This window comes from Triticum aestivum, chromosome 7B, assembly GCF_018294505.1.
Source record: "Triticum aestivum cultivar Chinese Spring chromosome 7B, IWGSC CS RefSeq v2.1, whole genome shotgun sequence".
NCBI classification, from domain to species: domain Eukaryota; kingdom Viridiplantae; phylum Streptophyta; class Magnoliopsida; order Poales; family Poaceae; genus Triticum; species Triticum aestivum.
The window spans coordinates 316,301,794-316,322,030 of NC_057813.1; the positions used below are offsets into that span (position 1 = coordinate 316,301,794).

The following is a 20,237-nucleotide window of genomic DNA, read 5'->3' on the forward strand; positions in this document are numbered from 1 at the left end:
GTCCACTCATCATTTGCTGAAATTTATCATGCAAATCCTTATTCGTCATGTTCTCCCAGTCAGTCTCGTCGGCTTGTGATCCTGGCATGGTTAGCAGCAATAGAAACACATAGAATATGATCCTACAGACTACTAACAAGAGGTGGTGGTGGGTGTCACAAATCCGTGAAGTAAATCTCAAATTCTTACAAGTTCTTACCCAGCAGCAGGCGGTGACCGGGAACCGTTGTAGCCAAAACTCTCAAAGCTTGGATAGAGCGATTACCAGGGAGAGTCAAACACACGACGTAGATGTATGTGGAGCTGGGAAGGCTTATAATATGGTAGCAAAAAGGGTCAGCAATAATCAATTCAGAGATGCAAAGTTGAATAAACGCTCAACAACGGTACTATGCTGGTCCTAGGCTAGACCGTGCTAGAGACGCGAGCCTAGAACACTAACAAAATCACGGCGCTGCACGTAAACAAGGGAAAAGCACACTCTGGAATATTTTTTCGCTCTTTTTTTTGCGCTGCTTTTTTTTGCGCTGCTCATTTTTTTTCCCGAAACCTACTCCGGCAAGGAAACACGAATCAAAAACTAGATGAATCTCAAAAACAAACCTAATATGCAAGGAACTTGGATTGGTGGTGGATATATGGTGGTGGTATATGGCAGTGGTGGTGGTAGTATATGGATATGGATCGGTGGTGGTATATGGACACGGATTGGTGGTGGTATATGGATACGGATTCGGAGTGGTGGTGGTAGGTGGCAGGGGCGATGATGATGGTGCGGTGGCGGCGTGACAACTTATGACCAGAACTCGAAACTCTAAAAGACTAGACGCTAAGACCAGCAACTAGACACGACGATGCAACCGCAAATTCAACAAAGCAAAACCCTAAAAAGATTATGCAAAGGCTCAGATTAGTTTGGATATGATGTTTTTTGGCTTTTGCGTGGACTATAGGTATGAAGAACAGACTCGATCTAAACTACGAAAAACTGTAAAATCTCACCGAGCAACCTGGAAATCTGATACCACTTGATAGAGGCAAAGGTGTCCCATCTTTCGATGAGATGATGGATTTCGCTTTGGTGGAAGTCGACTTTGACGATCCAACTACGAACGTGCGGGGACGTCGCGCCTTAGCAATCGCTAAACCAACTCCGAGAGGTTATTGACCACGCCGGAGCACGATCAACCTGACCACGAGGGTCTGTTTCCTGCGAGCAAACGAAGAACAAGCAAGAAACTGAGGTTGCAATCTGGATATTGCGAATATAAGATGAAAGCTTTATTGATCAAGGTGGGGTTCTATGACGCCTTTGTCTGGTCGTTGAACACAAACGAAGTACGCGAAGTTGCAGCTATGGCGAACTTTAATCTAAAAAAAACCCAAAGTCTAAACGGTGCCCTAAGGGCTGTATATATGGAGGAAGAGAGGGGGAATTTCGTGGCCCTTGGTGGAGGGGTCCGAAATCAACCCTATCTCTTGTTTCCCCACACATACAGACTCTAAAAATAGCCTATACTAATGTATTTCGAAATTACATGGGCCTGGCCCAATAAAAAGGTGATGCAGCACCTATAATAGCCTCTGGACGAAATTTATGAAGTGGCATCTTGTATATTTCGTCCAAGGCTTCATGCACTCGTTATGGTGGCTTCAAAGACCTGAAATCATCACTCGTAACTCCGTTCTTGTTCCCCTTGCGCATGCCATCATCTCCATGCTTTCTCTTGCTCCAATGTTCATCCTTCTCCAAGCTAGGCCCTTCATTTGTAAGCAAAACAAATGTATCCAATTTAGGCAGCATCATATTCTCATGAACATTAGAATCATTACCAAGAAACGAAAGTACCTGGTAATTTAGTTGGCGTGTGCGAGCTCTAGTAATTGGTTCAGTATGTATAGCAGCAGGGGCTGTGGGTGTAACAATGGTATTGATGTCCTCATCACTTGACCAACTCTCTGTTGCCTTATTGCTTCACTTCGGTCTCACCGAATTGATGCAATCGGTGCCACCGAGACGTGGTTTGCCATACGCCTTAGCACATCGGTCCTACCGAGTTGTTCCAGCCGGTCCCACCAAGTTGTTCCACTGATCAGAGCCACCGAGTTTAACCATTCGGCCCCACCTACATCAGTCAAATGTGTGTATTGGTTGGATTTTGTGTGGAGGCTATATATATACCCCTCCACTCCCTTCTCCATTTGTGAGAGAGCCATCAGAACGTGCCTACAATTCCACCATACATTTTTTGAGAGAGAACCACCTCCTCATGTGTTGATCAAGAGATTCCATTCCTACCATTTGAACCTTGATTTCTAGCCTTCCCGAAGTTGCTTTCCACTCAAATCTTTCTTCCAGCATAGCCAAATCTGAGAGAGAGAGAGAGAGAGAGTTGAGTGTTGGGGTGACTGTCATTTGAAGCACAAGAGTAAGGAGTTCATCATCAACACACCGTCTATTACCTTTCGGAGAGTGGTGTCTCCTAGACTGGTTAGGTGTCACTTGGGAGCCTCCGTCATGATGTGAAGTCAAACCAAGAAGTTTGTAAGGGCAAGGAGATCGCCTACTTCGTGAAGATCTACCTGAGTGAGGCAAGTCCTTTGTGGGCAATGGCCATGGTGAGATAGAAAAGGTTTCTTCTTCATGGACCCTTCGTGGGTGGAGACCTCCGTGGACTCGTGCAACCGTTACCCTTCGTGGTTGGAGTCTCCATCAACAAGGACGTACGATAGCACCACGTATCGGAACTACGCCAAAATTCTCCGCGTCCCCATTATGTTTGCACACTCCAATCACATCCCTTTACTTTCTTGCAACTTCCGTGGTTTACTCTTTCCGTTGCATATACTCTTGTCATGCTTGCTTGAAATGTATTATGAGTTCTTTAACATGTGCTAAAGTCAACCCTAACATATAGACATTAAAAACTGCCACTTTTGCTTGTTAAGGGTCTAATCACCCCCACTGGACCCCTCTTCACGATCCTTTCCATTGGTATTAGAGCTTTGGTCTCTTTAATCACGTTGGAGGGAGATTTATGAGTCTACATTCGGGAGTATTATACGTAGAGTGTGATGAAGCACAGACTAGCGAGACGCTAATTCGTGCGTGTAGATGGCCCGACCTTTCACGGCGATGCAAGATCAACAGTTCTTTTCCCGTGTTCCTCCTCCCAACCTCCAATAGCAATCTCTAGCCGCACACAATGATGCACGAACAAAGATAATGACCCCCCAGATCAGAATGTAGGCGTCGATGTGATGATCAACCCTCCGTCGCTAGTAAATTTCCACAATGGGAAAATCACAGGTAATACACAAGAGATGGGCCGTCCGTAACTCGGACATTTTTCTGTATTTGTCATACTCGAAATAAAACTCAAAAACTGATCTCCCCGTACATGGCCGGAGCCAGCCTATTATATAAGAGACACACAACCCTACATAACCAACTAATACTTAAATAGACTCTCCTGCCTTATCTCAACTAATTGAGGATTTTTCTTTAATTAATGATCCGGCAAGATCTTCTTACCAACTAAACTAAATGCACATGTCTGGACTCCATAAAATATTAGACTCAGTTTACCTACCTAAATCTATCCATATTGGCAAGGACCCAACAAATAATCTACATGGAGGTGTACGAAACGTGGGCGTTATTTCTTCTGGCTTTGGTTCTTCTATGCTTGTACGTGTTAGCTTCTTGCTCCGTGTTGGTGGCATCTTCGTAGATGGTTGTGTAGGTTGGTCTCTATACAAGATATTCCTTCTATTATTTACTTCATAGTAGTTTTGATTGGGTTCTGGTTGCTTCGTAGATGTAACATAGCTAGGTATATAACCAGTTATTTTAGCAATCCTCGGACCACAAAGCACACGTAACTTGCCATCCTTTCCACAACTAATAAGTTATCATTTGGTTATGTCTGTCATCTTGTCCTTCATCACGGCCACATAGTCATTTCTTGATGCACTTGATATTTGTAGGTTTGTATCATCCTCCCTTCGTTGAAACAAAATTGTCCTTGGTTTTGAGCCAACCTTCAAAACCTTCTTTTTTGGAACTTCCATGTTTATAGTGATCACACTGTCCGGCATTGGTTTTAGAACGTGTCGTCTACCATCATGCTTGAATGTATATGTGTTTGATTTACCTGCATGCACTACATCACGATCAAACTGCCACGGTCTTCCCAATAATAACTGACACGCGTCCATCGGCATGACGTCACAATCCACCTTGTCAACACAATCCCCAACAGCAAATGTCACACGTACCTTATGTGTAATTTTTAATTTCCCAGAGTTATATAACCACTCCACATGGTGTGGTTGAGGGTGTCGCCACATAGAAAAACCCAATTCTTTTAAAGGTCTTTGCTAATGGCATTGGTAAAACTGCCACCATCACTTATCATTTTACATGCACGGTCCTTGATCTTGCATTGTGTCTTAAAAACACTCCATTGTTGGCCTTTTCCATCACCGTCTTGTACCTTATGTACCAAAAGATTCAGCCCCTCTGTCGGTGCATCGACTTCTTCCTTTCTTTCTTCTTGTTGCTCTCATCTTTTTAGCAAACGGTTTTTCCAGTCTGCGCTAAACACATATGTTGGCATGGTAATAAAACAGATTTGTTGGCCCTTCCATGATATAGTGTAACTATTTTTCTGGGAACTCCGAACATCCCCAACACGTTTGCACCATGGGTTCCCAAGTAGAAGATGGCATGACACCATAGGCACGGGACAAACGTGAAAAAAAATCCGCACAACAATATTTCCCCAAAGTAAAAATTAGCAAAATCTGATGCGTGATTTGGATTTCACCTTCGAACCACTTCAGCGTGTATGGTCTTTCAAGAGGTGTCATCTTCAGCCCAAACTTTTCCACCACCTCGATGCTCATCATATTGACCGCAGTACTCTCATTGATTGTCAGATTGACATGTCGTTCGTTCACAACGGAACGAGTGTGAAAAAGAACGACCTCACCAATGCCTTCCTCCTCCATCAATATGTTCCTGCTCAACATGTTGATGCTCGCCTCCGCAGACGATATTGCAAATTGAATCGCCCTGACTAACCTTAGCTCTGAATACCACTTGATGAAGCACAGACTAGCGAGACGCTAATTCGTGCATGTAGATGGCCTGATCTTTCACGGCGATGCAAGATCAACAGTTCTTTTCCCGTGTTCCTCCTCCCAACCTCCAATAGCAATCTCTACCCGCACATGATGATGCACAAACAAAGATAATGACCCCCTCGGATCAGCACGTAGGCGTCGATGTGATGATCAACCCTCCGTCGCTAGTAAATTTCCACGATGGGAAAATCATAGATAATACACAAGATATGGTCGTCCGTAACTCGGACGTTTTTCTGTATATGTCATACTCAAAATAAAATTCAAAAACTGATCTCCCCGTACATGGCCGGAGCCAGCCTATTATATAGGCGACACATAACCCTATGTAACCAACTAAGACTTAAACAGACTCTCATGCCTTATCTCAACTAATTGAGGATTTTTCAAATTAATGATCCGGCAAGATCTTCTTACCAAGTAAACTAAACGCACATGTCTGGACTCCTAAAATATTAGACTCAGTTTACCTACCTAAATCTATCCATATTGGCAAGGACCCAACAAATAATCTACATGGAGGTGTACAAAACGTGTGCGTTATTTCTTCTGGCTTTGGTTCTTCTATGCTTGTACTGTTACCTTCTTGCTTCGTATTGGTGGCATCTTCCTAGACGGTTGTGTAGGTTGGTCTTCATATAAGATATTCCTTCTGTTATTTACTTGACAGTAGTTTTGCTTCGGTTCTGGTTGCCTCGCAGATGTAACATAGCTAGGTATATAACCAGTTATTTTAGCAATCCTTGGACCACAAAGCACATGTAACTTGCCATCCTTTCCACAACTAATAAGTTGTCTTTTTGTTATGTCTGTCATCTTGTCCTTCATCACGGCCACATAGTCATTTCTTGATGCACTTGATATTTGTAGGTTCATATCAGAGTTCCTATTCTTGATGGGGAGTTTTATGGTTCATGGTAAAATGAGATGCTTGAGATTTTCAATGAATATAATTTGAACAAGTATATTTGTAGCCCTTATGGGCAACCTATTTATCCTTTGCATCCTACCCCCGATGAGTATCTTGACATGGTTCACAATCTTAGAACTATTGATCTTATCATTAGAGGATTGCCTAGAAACTTGCTTATATGCTTGCTAACCTTTGAATGCACATATACTATATGGAATTACCTTGAGGAATGCTTTCCAAAATATTCCTTGAAAAATCTAGATGAGACTCTTCAAAAGTCTATTGGCTTCTACAAAATGAAGCCTATTGATCCCAAGTTTGATGAATGTCTATTTGAGCTCTGTGATCTTATGTGTGCTAAAGGAAATGTTGGAGTCATTAGTAGCAGCATTTGACAAACAATTAGAATTCATAAACTTGCACATTATCATGGTCATAAAGCTAATGAATGAAGAGTGGATTCTCGATAGTGGATGTACTGATCATATGACTGGAGATAAAGATATGCTCCGTGAGCTTGCTAAAAATGAGGGCCCACGCAAGTATGTAGCTTTTGGAGATAACTCCAAGGGTAAGGTACTTGGCGTTGGTAAGGTGGCCATATCCAATGATAGCTCTATTCAAAATGTTATGCGCGTTGAATCTCTTGGTTACAATCTCCTTTCCATATCTAGACTAGCCCACTTTGGTTTCAATCTATTTACCAAAGTACATTGCCAAGTGTTTCATAGATATAATCATAATATGGTATTTACCAGTATTCGTAGAGGTGATCTATACATTGTTGATTTCACTAAGAGAGCCCAACCTCGTACTTGCTTAATAGCTAAATCTTCTAAAGGATGGTTATGGCACAGAAGGTTAGGTCATGTGGGCATGCGAAATCTTGATAAGATTATTAAAGGTGATCATATCCTTGGTGTTAAAGATGTTATATTTGACAAGGCTAGACTTTGTAGTGCCTGTCAAGCAGGGAAACAGGTTGGAGGAAGTCATCCCATGAAGAACATCATGAGCACGAGAAGACCACTGGAGCTAATTCACATGGATCTCTTCGGTCCTAATGCTTATAAGAGCGTTGCTGGTAACTCTTTCGGTTTGGTCATTTTTGACGACTTTTCAAGATTTACGTGGGTGTTCTTTCTTGATGACAAATCGCACATCCAAAAGATCTTCAAGAACTTCGCCAACAAGGCCCAAAACTAATTTGAAGTGAATATCAAGAAGGTTCAAAGTGGTAACGGAATAGAGTTCAAGGACACCAATGTGGATACCTTTCTTGACGAAGAAGGGATTTCACATGAGTTCTCGGCTATGTACACACCTAAAAAAATGGAGTTGTTGAGAGGAAGAATCAGACACTTATGAAGATGGTGAGAACAATGCTTGATGAATACAAGACGCAAGCAGTTGAGATAGCTTGTCATGCTACAAATCGACTATATCTTCACAAGCTTCTCGACAAAACAACATACGAGCTACTCACTGGTAACAAACCCCAAGTTGGATACTTTCGAGTATTTGACTCAAAGTGCTACATTCTTGATAAGCATCGTCATTCGAAATTTCATCCTAAATCTCATGGAGGTTTCCTTCTTGGTTATGGTTCAAACTCTCACACTTACCGTATCTACAAAAATTTCACTCGAAAGGTTGAAGAGACGGTAGATGTGAAGTTTGATGAATCTAACAACTTGCAAGTAGAGCAATTGCCAATTGATGTGGGAGACAAAAATCCATTGGAAGCAATCCAAGATTTTTCCATTGGCAAAATTCGCCCAATGGAGGTGAAGGAGAGTACTTCGTGCATTCAAGTGGAAGCCTCAACTTCACATCAAGGTGAACCACAAGTTGACTTGGAGGCATCCACAAGTAGAGCATGTCAAGATGAAGGAAATGAGGAAGTGCAACAAGATGAACCACCTCGACCTCCTTCTTCACCTCCACAAGCGAATGACAATGCCACCAATAAATAAGAAAAAGAAGAAGAAGAAGAAGAAGAAGAAGAAGAAGAAGAAGAAGAAGAAGAAGAAGAAGAAGAAGAAGAAGAAGAAGAAGAAGAAGAAGAAGAAGAAGAAGAAGAAGAAGAAGAAGAAGAAGAAGAAGAAGAAGAAGAAGAAGAAGAAGAAGAAGAAGAAGAAGAAGAAGAAGAAGAAGAAGAAGAAGAAGAAGAAGAAGAAAGAAAAGAAGAAGAAGAAGAAGAAGAAGAGAAGAAGAAGAAGAAGAAGAAGAAGAAGAAGAAGAAGAAGAAGAAGAGAAGAAGAGAAGAAGAAGAAGAGAAGAAAGAAGAAGAAGAAGAAGAAGAAGAAGAAGAAGAAGAAGAAGAAGAAGAAGAAGAAGAAGAAGAAGAAGAAGAAGAAGAAGAAGAAGAAGAAGAAGAAGAAGAAGAAGAAGAAGAAGAAGAAGAAGAAGAAGAAGAAGAAGAAGAAGAAGAAGAAGAAGAAGAAGAAGAAGAAGAAGAAGAAGAAGAAGAAGAAGAAGAAGAAGAAGAAGAAGAAGAAGAAGAAGAAGAAGAAGAAGAAGAAGAAGAAGAAGAAGAAGAAGAAGAAGAAGAAGAAGAAGAAGAAGAAGAAGAAGAAGAAGAAGAAGAAGAAGAAGAAGAAGAAGAAGAAGAAGAAGAAGAAGAAGAAGAAGAAGAAGAAGAAGAAGAAGAAGAAGAAGAAGAAGAAGAAGAAGAAGAAGAAGAAGAGAAGAAGAAGAAGAAGAAGAAGAAGAAGAAGAAGAAGAAGAAGAAGAAGAAGAAGAAGAAGAAGAAGAAGAAGAAGAAGAAGAAGAAGAAGAAGAAGAAGAAGAAGAAGAAGAAGAAGAAGAAGAAGAAGAAGAAGAAGAAGAAGAAGAAGAAGAAGAAGAAGAAGAAGAAGAAGAAGAAGAAGAAGAAGAAGAAGAAGAAGAAGAAGAAGAAGAAGAAGAAGAAGAAGTGAAGAGCTACACAACTTTGAGAGGAATCAAGTATGGACATTAGTTGAAAAGCCCAACGACGATCACAATGTCATTGGAACCAAATGGGTGTTTTGTAATAAGCAAGATGAAGATGGACAAGTTGTATGCCACAAGGCATGTCTCGTCGCTCATGGCTACACTCAAGTCGAAGGTATGGACTATGGTGAGACATATGCCCCCGTTGCTAGACTTGAGCCCATTCGCATTTTACTTGCTTATGACAATCACCATGATATCACTCTATACTAAATGGACATTAAGAGTTCTTTTCTAAATGGTGAAATCAAGGAGGAAGACTATGTTAAACTACCTCCCGGCTTTGTTAATCCCCAAAAAGCTAATCATGTCTACAAACTTCGTTCCTTTGTAAGAAAATTCCCTTTGTAAAAACAATAAAAAATCAACACAGAAGAAGTTCATTTCTTTTTATGAAGTCCACTAGTTTCTGCCCTGCGATTCACTTTCACCAACCAAAAAATGATGTTCTCTAGTCTGGGCCACGCGGCTCACTAACTTTGACCATGAGGTTCACAAATAAGCGGAGAAAAGTTTGAAAAAAGAGAAAACTTACGGGGTTCACTTGCCTGTCCGATGCAGTGCGGTCGGACATATGATGTTGTTCATCCTGTAAGTGCAAAAAATTGTTACGGAAGCAAAAAAAGTAATGCGGTTCACTTCTTGATAGTGTTGTGCTTCATTTACACCCGATGTTAAGTGCACTCTACTTTCTCGTCCTTGAAAAAATTACGTTTGAATAAAAGAAACCAAGCAGTTCTCTTACCCGTCTGATGCAGTGTGGTTTTTCGTCCGATGCAGTGCGGTTTTCAGTCGGATGAAGTACCCACGTCGATTTGGGTGTCGTGAAAAACAGAGTGTCCACATTTCGGTAAATTCAAAATTCCTCTTAAACCGTAAAGAATTAGAGAGAGTGTTCTACATGAAAAAGTTCCGCATCGTCGATATCTTTCCAACAGCGTATAGTTTGAATCATTCCGACCAGTGGTTTGTAAAAATTTTGCGAAAAACCGCCGTTGTCTCTCATCGTCAGCCGCATGATTTTCAAAAATTAACTAAAAACCGTAAGGAATCTCAAAAACATTTCAACATATGAAAGTTGCGCCTCGTCCGTAGCTTTCCATCGGTGTATCTTACGCCTCATTTCGACAAACGGTTGGAAAACTGGAGCGAAAACAGCACCAATTTTTTTTGAAAAACAGAATTCCGCGATTTAGTAACGAATTAAAGAAAATGATAGATATGAAAAAGATGCGCCTCGATGATATCTTTCCAACGGTGTATCATTTGCTTTGTTCCGATAAGCGGTTTAGAAGAAATCGCGAAAAAACGCTCGCTACCACTCGTCATGGGACGCACCATTTCAAAACTGTTGTTAAACCGTGTGGAATCTCGAAAAGTGTTCAATGTCGAAGTTGCGCCTAATCCATAGCTTTTCAACGGTATATTACACGTCTCATTCCGATAAACGGTTAAAAAACTAGAGCGAAAACAATACCAAAAAAACAATGCGTGCAGTTTTTTCCGACGAGAAGTTCACTTGTGTGAGTACTGCAGCACACTTGGTTCAAAGAATGACGTGCACTTGTGTTGAACGTGTAGTGCGGAAGTGTTATCAGAATAGTTGTTCTGCTAATATTAGCAGAATAGACCGACTATATATATGTATATGTAATCTGATCACGGGATCAGAATAATATTCTGATCACAACCTGAACTGCCTGAGTAACACGCCTGAACTTTCCTTTGTACGAACCCGACCTTCGGGCTATCTTCGCAACCGTGTCTCTCCGCACGAATTATTCTGCTTAGTCGTGTTCTATGTGATATAAGTGTAATCTGCAAATGATTTTCGGCAACTAAATACCCGTTTTAAAAAGGAATCTCGCTCATAGGCGGATTTTGCACTCGAGTCGTGATGAACTCGCGTTTTTTGCAACTTTACTGCCTGAGTTGTTCGACCTGAACTTCCCCCTGTGCTAGGTTGAACTTCCGCCAACTTTGCCCAAATGGGGCTTGCTATATACTGTTGGAAAGCTATGGACACGAGTATCATGGCACAAGTTAATTTTTTGGCAAAATGTAAGTGGTTTAAGAGCAGTTTTGAAAACCGTTTTTTCTTCATATAAAAAACATGGATCGTATTTTTGATTGCATTTATAAACCGTTTATCGGAATGAGGCAAATAATATGGCGTTGGGAAGCTGCTGTAAAACCGCTCCTTCCATATGTTGATAGTTTTCTCTAATTCCTTATGGTTAAAGAGTAATTTGAAAAATCGTAAAATTTCGCAAACCGAACAGCCGAGTTTGTATTTTTGATGCCATTTCTAAACGGCTAATCCAAATGAGGCATATGATATGGCGCTGGAAAGCTTACGAAAATGCGCAAATTCTGCATGTTGAAAGTTTTTTCTAATTTTCAAGTGTTTAAGAGTTATTTAGCAAACGGTACAACTTTCACCGAGTTTGTATTTTCATGCTAATTTTTTAACTCTAAGTCCGAATGCAGCAAATGATACAGCGTTAGAAAGCTTGAGTAAATGAAAAACTTATTGTTATGTATTATTTCTCCTAATCCCCTACGGTTTTAATTCTATTTTGAAAATGGCTGAAAATGTATTTTCGCCTTAATTTCTACAAACTTTATCGGAATGGGGCAAATAATATACCCTTGGAAAGCTACGGAAAATGCGAAACTTTTTCGTGTTGATAGTTTTCTCTGATTCCATACTGTTTTCAAGTAATTTCAAAAACGGAGAGATCATTCATTCTGCCTTTATCGCAAAACAGATTCGTCAAAAATGCATCGCGTGAAGTACCTGAACTTACCGGTATGAAACCTTGAACTTCACTCTATTTTTCACGTGCTTTTTTTGCCCGTAGCTCCCCATCCATCCACCGGAACACTCACCAGAATTGAGCAAGTGATATACCGATGGAAAGCTGCTGTAGACACGCAACTTTCTCGTGTTGATCATTTTTCATACTCGCAACGGTTTTAAAAGTTTTAATGTGAAATTCATTCAGTGTAGTAGTTGAACTTCCTGTTGTTTTCAGTTGAACTTCTGTGACCTATTTGCGCTTGTAATTTTTTCATTCATTCATTAGTGTTACACAAATGATATTCCTTTTGTACAAATCTCTCTCACAATAATTTTTTGAACTTTCTCCGACGAAAGACTTGAACTTATAACAACACAACTTTTAGCCTTTACTTTTTTATTCTTTTTAATACAAAATACACACCATGTAGTACATGAACTTCTAACAGTTATCCACCTGAACTTCTCTCGGTTACGTGAATTTTTTTAATTTTTTTATGAATTTTTAATCTGATTTTCTGAATCCTTTTTTTATGAATTTATGAAGCGCTATATTTTTAATAGTTGAACTTCTTTTTATTTTATTTATGAACTTCTTGTTTCCATTCTTTAATAACGAAGAAATTTTGAGTTTTCTATAATCATTGAACTTCTTCATCTTTTTAATATGGACTTCCTGGTTTATTCTTAATCTTTTATTATGAATTTTGAAGTGCTCTATTTTTAATACTTGAACTTCTTGTTATTTTATTTTTGAACTTCATGTTTGCATTCTTTAATAACTAGGAAAATCTGAGTTTTCTATAATCGTCGAACTTCTCCATCTTTCTAATATGGACTTCTTGGTTTTATTTTTAATCCTTTTTAATGAAATTTTGAAGCATTATATTTTTAAAAGTTGAACTTCATGTTATTTTATTTTTGAACTTCTTGTTTCCAAATCTTTAATAAAGAGGGAAATCTGAGTTTTCTATAATCATCGAACTTCTCCATCTTTTTAATATGGACTTCCTGGGTTTTTTCTTAATCTTTTTTATGAAATTTTAAAGTGCTCTATCTTTTAAAGTTGAACTTCTTGTTATTTAATTTTTGAACTTCTTATTTGCATTCTTTAACAACGAGGAAATTCTGAATTTTTTATAATCATCGAACTTCTCCATCTTTTTAAATTGGACTTCCTAGTTTTATTTTTTCTTAATCTTTTTTATGAAATCTTTGAAATGTTCTATTTTTAAAAAGTTGAACTTCTTGTTATTTTATTTTTGAACTTCTCGTTTTCATTCTTTAATAACGAGGAAAATCTGAGTTTTCTATAATCATCGAACTTCTTCATCTTTTTAATATGGACTTCCTGGTTTTATTTCTTAATCTGTTTTTTTTTCAATTTGAACTCCTTGGTTGATTCTTCAATACTAAGGGATATTTGAGTATTTTAATAATGGTAAAATCTTAGTTTCTAAATAAACATCGAACCACTTCGTTATTTTTGTTTGAACTTCTAGTTTTTTTTTTGGAAATAGGGAAATTCTATTTTTTAAACTTTTTTAGTTGTTCCTTTTTTTAATTTGAACTTCTTTGTTTTATACTTTAGTAACGAGAAAAATCTGAGTTTTTCATAATATTTGGACTTCTCTTTTATTTTAATTTGAACTTCTTAGTCTTATTGTAGGAAAAAAAATGTTTCTAAATAAGCATCAAACATTTTTTTCAATTAAACTTTATACTTTTATTTTTCCAAGAAACAGAAAGAATTTGAGTTTTTTTATATCCATCGAACTTCTCCTTTTCTTAATCTAAACTTCTTCATTTTATTTTTAGCAACAAGGAAAATCTGAGTTTTGTCATAAATATGACACTTCTCTATTTTTGTAATTTGGACTTCTTGATTTATTTCTTTTAGTAAAGACAATATCCTAGTTTTCTAATAAATATCGAATTGTCCATTATTTCAATTTCAACTTCTAGAACTTTTTTTAGAAACAATGAAAGTCCTTTTTATGATTTTTGAACTTCTCTATTTTTAAAATTTGAACTTCTTGTTTTTTATTTTAGAAATGGTGAAATATCCACTTCTAAGTGTCTTTTACTTTTGAACTGCTCTATTTATTTTCTGTTTGAACTTCCTATGATCTTCTTGACTGTCTTTAGTGATTGAAGAAATTTGAGGTTTTAGTAAACATTGAACCGCTCCGCTTATAGGTTTCTTAAAGGTGTGTTGTGAGTAGAACTCCGAACTTTGGTTGTCGGTGTATTTGAACTTATGTGATATTAGTAAAAAAACAGAGCCAATTTGCGTAATTTTTGAATCTTTTCTAAATGGATGACCTTGAACTTCTTGAGATTTTTCACTATACACACCTTTTTTGTATGTAATAACTTTTCTAAGTAAAATGTCTCCCTGAATGTATATGAGCTTACCTAAAAAATGTACGTGAGCTTCTTTTTTCAGTGGTGTTTTTCTTGCTAACATGGCACCACATAGATCCCTTAAATTCCTTTTCGGCTTCATACTTTCTAATGCAATGGTTTTGCACGGCATGCATGTTTATAGAAATTACAGAAGTTAATTGGTTTGAGATAAAAGGAAACACTGAAATAGTTTATTTCGTTTTTTGACATAACCACCGACACCTTAGGGACATGTCCATTTTTTATCTGCACTTGCTCTTTTTTTTGGAGACTCCACTCCTCTCCCAGCACGAGACTATATAATTTTTTTTGAATTACTAAAATCTTCAACCTGGAGTCAACCTTGGATTGCACAATCACGTGCAATCGGACAAGAAGTGTTATGCATGTGTAGTAGGATATAATGTACAACAATCGCATACAATATGCATCAAACTTCAACTTGGAGTCGGATTGGACTGTAAGACCAAATTTTAGAAACAATGAAGTAAGTAGGACGCTGCCGCGACCTGCCCTCACGCACGGAGATCAGCAATCTGGAGTCAGATTGGACTGTAGTCAGATTGGACGGACGGAGTGCTCACGACCTACCCAAGGCATTGACCGCGACCTTCAGAGGGCGCTACCGCGACATGCCCTCACGCACACCTCGGATGAAGCTGGATCCAGGGAGGACACATGCGTCAGATCCGCGTCAGCGACCAAGGGGGTGGATGGGCCGGGGGGAAGGAGGGCGCCGCCGCAGCCGGGACAACAACAAGCGAGGATTGGGCAGCGATGGCGTGAGGTTGACGGCCCGCGGCGGAGGTGCCGCAGGTGAATGGCACTGGTGCTTTTTTGCCAGAAGCTTGCGGGAAGGTCGCCACCATGGTGAAGCTCGAACGACCATCAAGTTTTGACGGTGGCAGGGATATGGTGGCGCGGTGGCGGAGGTGGGGCTCGAGGTGTGGTTGAGTGGCGGCGCAGCGTAGGAGGCGGGGTTCGGGATGGGGAGGGCCGGCGCATCATCGGAGGATGCTGGGAAGGGGAAGGGTGCGGGCTGCCGATGGTCTGCTGGAAGGGGGAGGAGGTGAGGGCCGGCGGCAGCGCGCTGGGAGGGAAAGGAGGGGTGGCGACAGCGGGTGGAGGGGCCTGGGGAACCTTAGTGCGGCGGCGAAAGGAGGCAAGGATGGAGATGAGATGGGAGGAGGCGGGGACGGCGGCGCGTTAGAGGGAGGCGTGGGCAGAGGCGAGCCTGGAGAAGGCGGGAATGGCGGCGCAGCGGAGGAAGGTGTGGGCGGAGGCGGGGATGGCGGCGGGATCGGGAGAAGGTGGGGGAGACGACGGGATCAGGAGAAGGTCGTGGGGTAGGAGGTGGGCAGCGGGTGGGTCGGGGGTTGCGAAGGAGCCGGTTGGGTCGGGTCCTTTTTTTTTTAGTTCAGGAACACCTAATCGGGCCTATATAGGGTGATGGTGATCCAAATAATTATTCTAATCTTGGGATTAGAATAGTGTTGTCCTATATCTCTCCCTAATAATAAAGCGTGGATTGGGTCTTCAGGTTCACCGCCACAGGCTTTTTGCGAAAAAGTCCTTTTGTTTTTTCTTTATTGAACCCGCAGTCCTTTCTTAATAAGTGATAAAAACGTTTCATTTAGGCTGTTTTCCAAAACTCCCCCTGTAGTATCCAATATCCAACCCGTAGTCCTCAAGCACACAGAAGCACGGGCTCTCCTCACCTCCCGATCCTAGGAGGCGACCGATCCGGCGACGCTCGATCCGGTGCTGCGAGCTAGGGTTCGATCCGCCCCTCTTCTCCTCCCCTTCCCTCCTCTGCTCTTGCCCCCTTCTCCTCCACCCAATTTTTTTCGTCCGTCTCAATTCGCTCGATCCTCCCCTCCTGGGCGGCGGCTGCAGGCGACGTGGTGCCATGCCACTCTCTCTCCTCAAGGCGCCGCCATCCCGAGACGCGCTGATCTGGTGCCGCTGGAGGTGACCGCCGTCGTCGACCTGGCAGGCTCAACAGTTGCCGCTAGAGCTCCACATCCCCAAGACGAGGTGGAAGAAGCCCCAGTCGCGGGCAAGTGCCGCCGCCCCAACGGCACCGATGAGGTCTGGGAGGTAGAGGTCAGGGACAGTGGAGATGACGGAAAATCCACGGACGCCAGTCGAAGGCCTTGAGAAGGACGACGCAGTCGGACTCAAGAGCAGCTGCACTAGAGGACACCGTCGTCTTTAGATCGCGTAGGTCTATTGAATTTGATGAGTGAAGGGCATGGAGCTGAGAAGGTTGGATCGTGCGGTTGTTAGAATCCTCCCAGTGTGTTGAACCTCCCAATGGTGCTGCTGTGTTCGGCAACGGCCATGTGACGGACAGAGCGAGAGGCCCATCATCATGGCCGGACGCAACAAGGGATGGTACCTGAGGCACAGCCGCTACGGTGCTGAGAAGGAGGCGGCTGTGGCACCAGACAGATGCTGGACTCAGCTTTGATGCTCAATTAGGGCGGCCACACACATGACTCTGCCCAAGGTTCAACTGCAGTTGGCTCAGATAAAAAGGATTGCAACATTGGCAGTACTGTTGATAGGATGGTTAGTTTTGGAAGGGGAATGGTAGTATGAGCAGAGATTGAAAACAAGGCTGCAGTGCAAACACTCCTGCTCAACCAATTTAAGCTTAGTGTCAGCTGTTGATTAAACATCGGATATACTCCCCCAAATGACATCGTTGCACTACACTGGATCTGACGAGTAGGGGATCCAGCTAGCTATCTGATGGCACTTCCACATGTATAAGTTTTGTATGTCCCTCCTTTTTCTGCATCTTTGTTTCCAAAGGTCGAGAAAGTATGTCTCATCTTTTTCTTCAGAATTTCTTGCATGAGACTGACCATTGTTTCTTCTTTTTCTTTAGGAGCTTAGGTTATATTTCTGAGGGGAGCATACTTATTATTACCTTAATTGGGTTTGACTTTTGGCTACTGTATTGCTGTCACAACTTACCTGCGAAATAGAAAGAGAGTCATGTCTGATAAGGTATTCTGCTTCAGCTGTATGCTTGCAGAGCATTTATTTTTCCATCCAAGTATTACTAGACTCTATCAAGTTTTATAATGACATAACATTAACTTGTTATAGGATATGTATCGAGTAATTAGTATGTACAGAAGTGTTGGTTCTTGGTTCTTGCATGGAGGTGAGTAACCATGAGGTGAGCAATTATGGGCTGCAAACGTTGCTGCTGCCCATCACCTGGTCCAATTCAAGCACACCCAGTAGGCTGCCTTGAATAAAGGAGTTCTCAAAGATGATGTCTTTTAGCACGACCATTTTATTGATTTAGTTTCTGTACAATTTTGGGGCATCCAAACTTGGAAAGTTTCATCCTCCAAGTTAAATTGGGACAATCCATTCATTAATTTCAGCAAAAAATATTGGTACTGTTCTTCCCATTTTTATTCACATTTGTAAAAATATAGGTTTAATGATGGCTCTGCAATTTTCCTATTAGTATGCATGATTTTTCTTTTTGATTGCTCACCCTGGTACTTTTTTCAGTAAGATCATAAATGACAATTATAACGGTGGTGATTTTTACCACCAATTCCTTGTTTTTCACTTCTCTCACACTCATGATAGGTTGATATATATTTTCAGTTATCTATACATCTTCAGTATGTTGATGTAGCCCCAATCCCATGATACAATCAATGCATTTTCTGCAGCCCATCTCATGCAGGCAGATGGGGCGATACATTCATGAGCTTGCCACTATGCTTAGTTAGCTTGTTCAACTTCTCTTGTGAGATCAAATTACTTTGATGTGAATTTTCACAGCTCTTTGTGCTCTTTCCTTCTTGCTGAACCAATGTTTCCTCATTAAATTACTTTACTAGGATGTTTTCTTTAGAATTTTCAGACATTACTTGCAAAAGCATGCTCATTAAACTTTCTTAGCGTAAAAGGTCCAGAACTGATAAACATGTATGTTGGAGAGTCAGAGAGGAATATCAGGGACATCTTTGAGAAGGTATATCCATCTGCACAAGCCATGTTTGTAATTGCCATGAAATATGCACATATACTCGGGTTTTCAGTTTTCACTGTCCATTTCAGGCTAGATCAGCACGCCCATGAGTAATTTTCTTCGATGAGCTTGATTCCCTTGCTCCTGCACGAGGGTCCTCTGCAGATTCTGGAGATGTGATGGATAAATGGTTTCTCAGGTATAATTAGCGTCATCAATGAGGTGGCTACTGGTGTCTCAGTTTTCCCTCTTTTTTTTACACACGCATCTGTTTTCCCTCTTATTTTCAGTGCTTAAATGTTAATAGTACGCTAATTCAGTTTCCCTTTTTCTCTCATTACTAGCACAAATGCCCGACGGAGATGCATATGTTTGGCATTCTATCAGTAAACATACACGTGCGCTGGCTTGCAGTACTACATTTTGTGATTGTGTCATATGCACACCACTACTAATGCTTAAGTCCGTTGCCTTGTCGTGTAATTGTGTCATATGCACACCAATACTAATGCTCTATGCTCTCGCCTGAGAGCACGTGTTGTGCTTTGTATCATCTAAAAAAGATGTAAACTCTGTAAGTAGAAACAGACTTTAGCACTGTGATCCAGTATGTATTGAGTAGTGGATTAATGTATGTATTTGGTGTGCTTGCAACTGCTTATTTATTGCTTGCACCAGAAATACAAATAAGTTACTATTGAAAATACAAATATACTATCAAGAAAATGTAAAAACACACACGCACTGGTCTCAACTAGCTCAAATGATCTGCTGCTACTGCCCTCCCCTAAGAACATTCAACCCTAGGCGGAGCTGCTTCTGCACCCCGAACACTCAACCCTATGATAGAGCTGGTTCTGCATCCCACCATTTTATCCCATTGCAATGCACAGGCTTAAAATCCTCTTTATTTATCTGTTCATTTAGTAACGATCTTCTCATGATTGCATCTATCATTTATTTCACGAAAGAAACATCTATGCAGTTTTGGGGTTTGTCGTGAAGTTCGTAGGAATCGATCATGAACTTGATGCCATATCCAAGAAAGGTGAGGCTGCTTCGCGTGCGAGTCGTACTTTGGCGAGCGGTAGTTACGCCGATTGATTAGCCGCTTTTTTATTTGTATCACTACCATTGGCTTCATGTGGATGTAAAAAATAAGTTTTGTATTGGTATCGTTCTTAATTCTCAAGAGCAAATCGGAGAGTATGTTGTCAATGTGAACAAATTGTACTACACTCCTGAGTGGTTTCCTGATAAATCTCAGTTTGTTCGTAATGGGTAGATGATCTTTTTTGTAGTAATATGTATTGAAGATTTATAGATGGAAATGTGTATATCATTAGGTGATTTGTTAACAATTTAGATTACTGTTGCAAACAATTATGTTTCATCTTTTTTTCATTTACTATACTCCAAATTTGAAGGTTGATATTATACAAATTTTACCAAATTAACAAATATTGGTTGTGAGAAAAATTTCAGTATGTAACAATCACGAACATTAGGAAGCAATTCGTGGAAGGCAGCCCTCACGGTCTAGCTCGACAAGATTAGGTTTTAAAGTTATAAAAAATGTTCTCTTGTGCTGGTGTGGTTCAATGACAGTGTGGTGGGTGAGTTCATCGCCTTGAGATTGACCACGTTCAGACACGTCGCGACTAGGTGAATGTCAACAACGGCGGGAAGAAGGATAACTACGAGACGGATTGGTTACCGTGTTCAAGTGGATGAAGCAGATTGTGTGTGCAGTGATGGGTTGTGATGTTATTATTTTTCTCCCGTTGCAACGCACGGGCTTTTTTTGCTAGTATATATATATATCCTTGCATGTTATCTAACCCATATAGGTACTTGGATGAGCCACAATGTAGGAAATTGCAAGTCACTCACATCTTGAGCAATTTCTATATCACCAAGTTTCTATGAGTTGGTTGTTGATTTCAAGGAAGCATGAACTCATCCAACATATCCTT

The 20,237-nt window shown here is 40.6% G+C and overlaps 1 long non-coding RNA gene across 1 annotated transcript; it reads left to right on the forward strand.

The window, feature by feature from the left end:
• The first annotated feature begins 17,404 nt into the window (after positions 1-17,404).
• Positions 17,405-18,818, forward strand: LOC123156195 (uncharacterized). Its single transcript, XR_006477906.1, has 3 exons — positions 17,405-18,264; positions 18,351-18,460; positions 18,606-18,818. It is a non-coding gene; the product is annotated as an uncharacterized lncRNA (long non-coding RNA).
• The last annotated feature ends 1,419 nt before the right edge of the window (positions 18,819-20,237 follow it).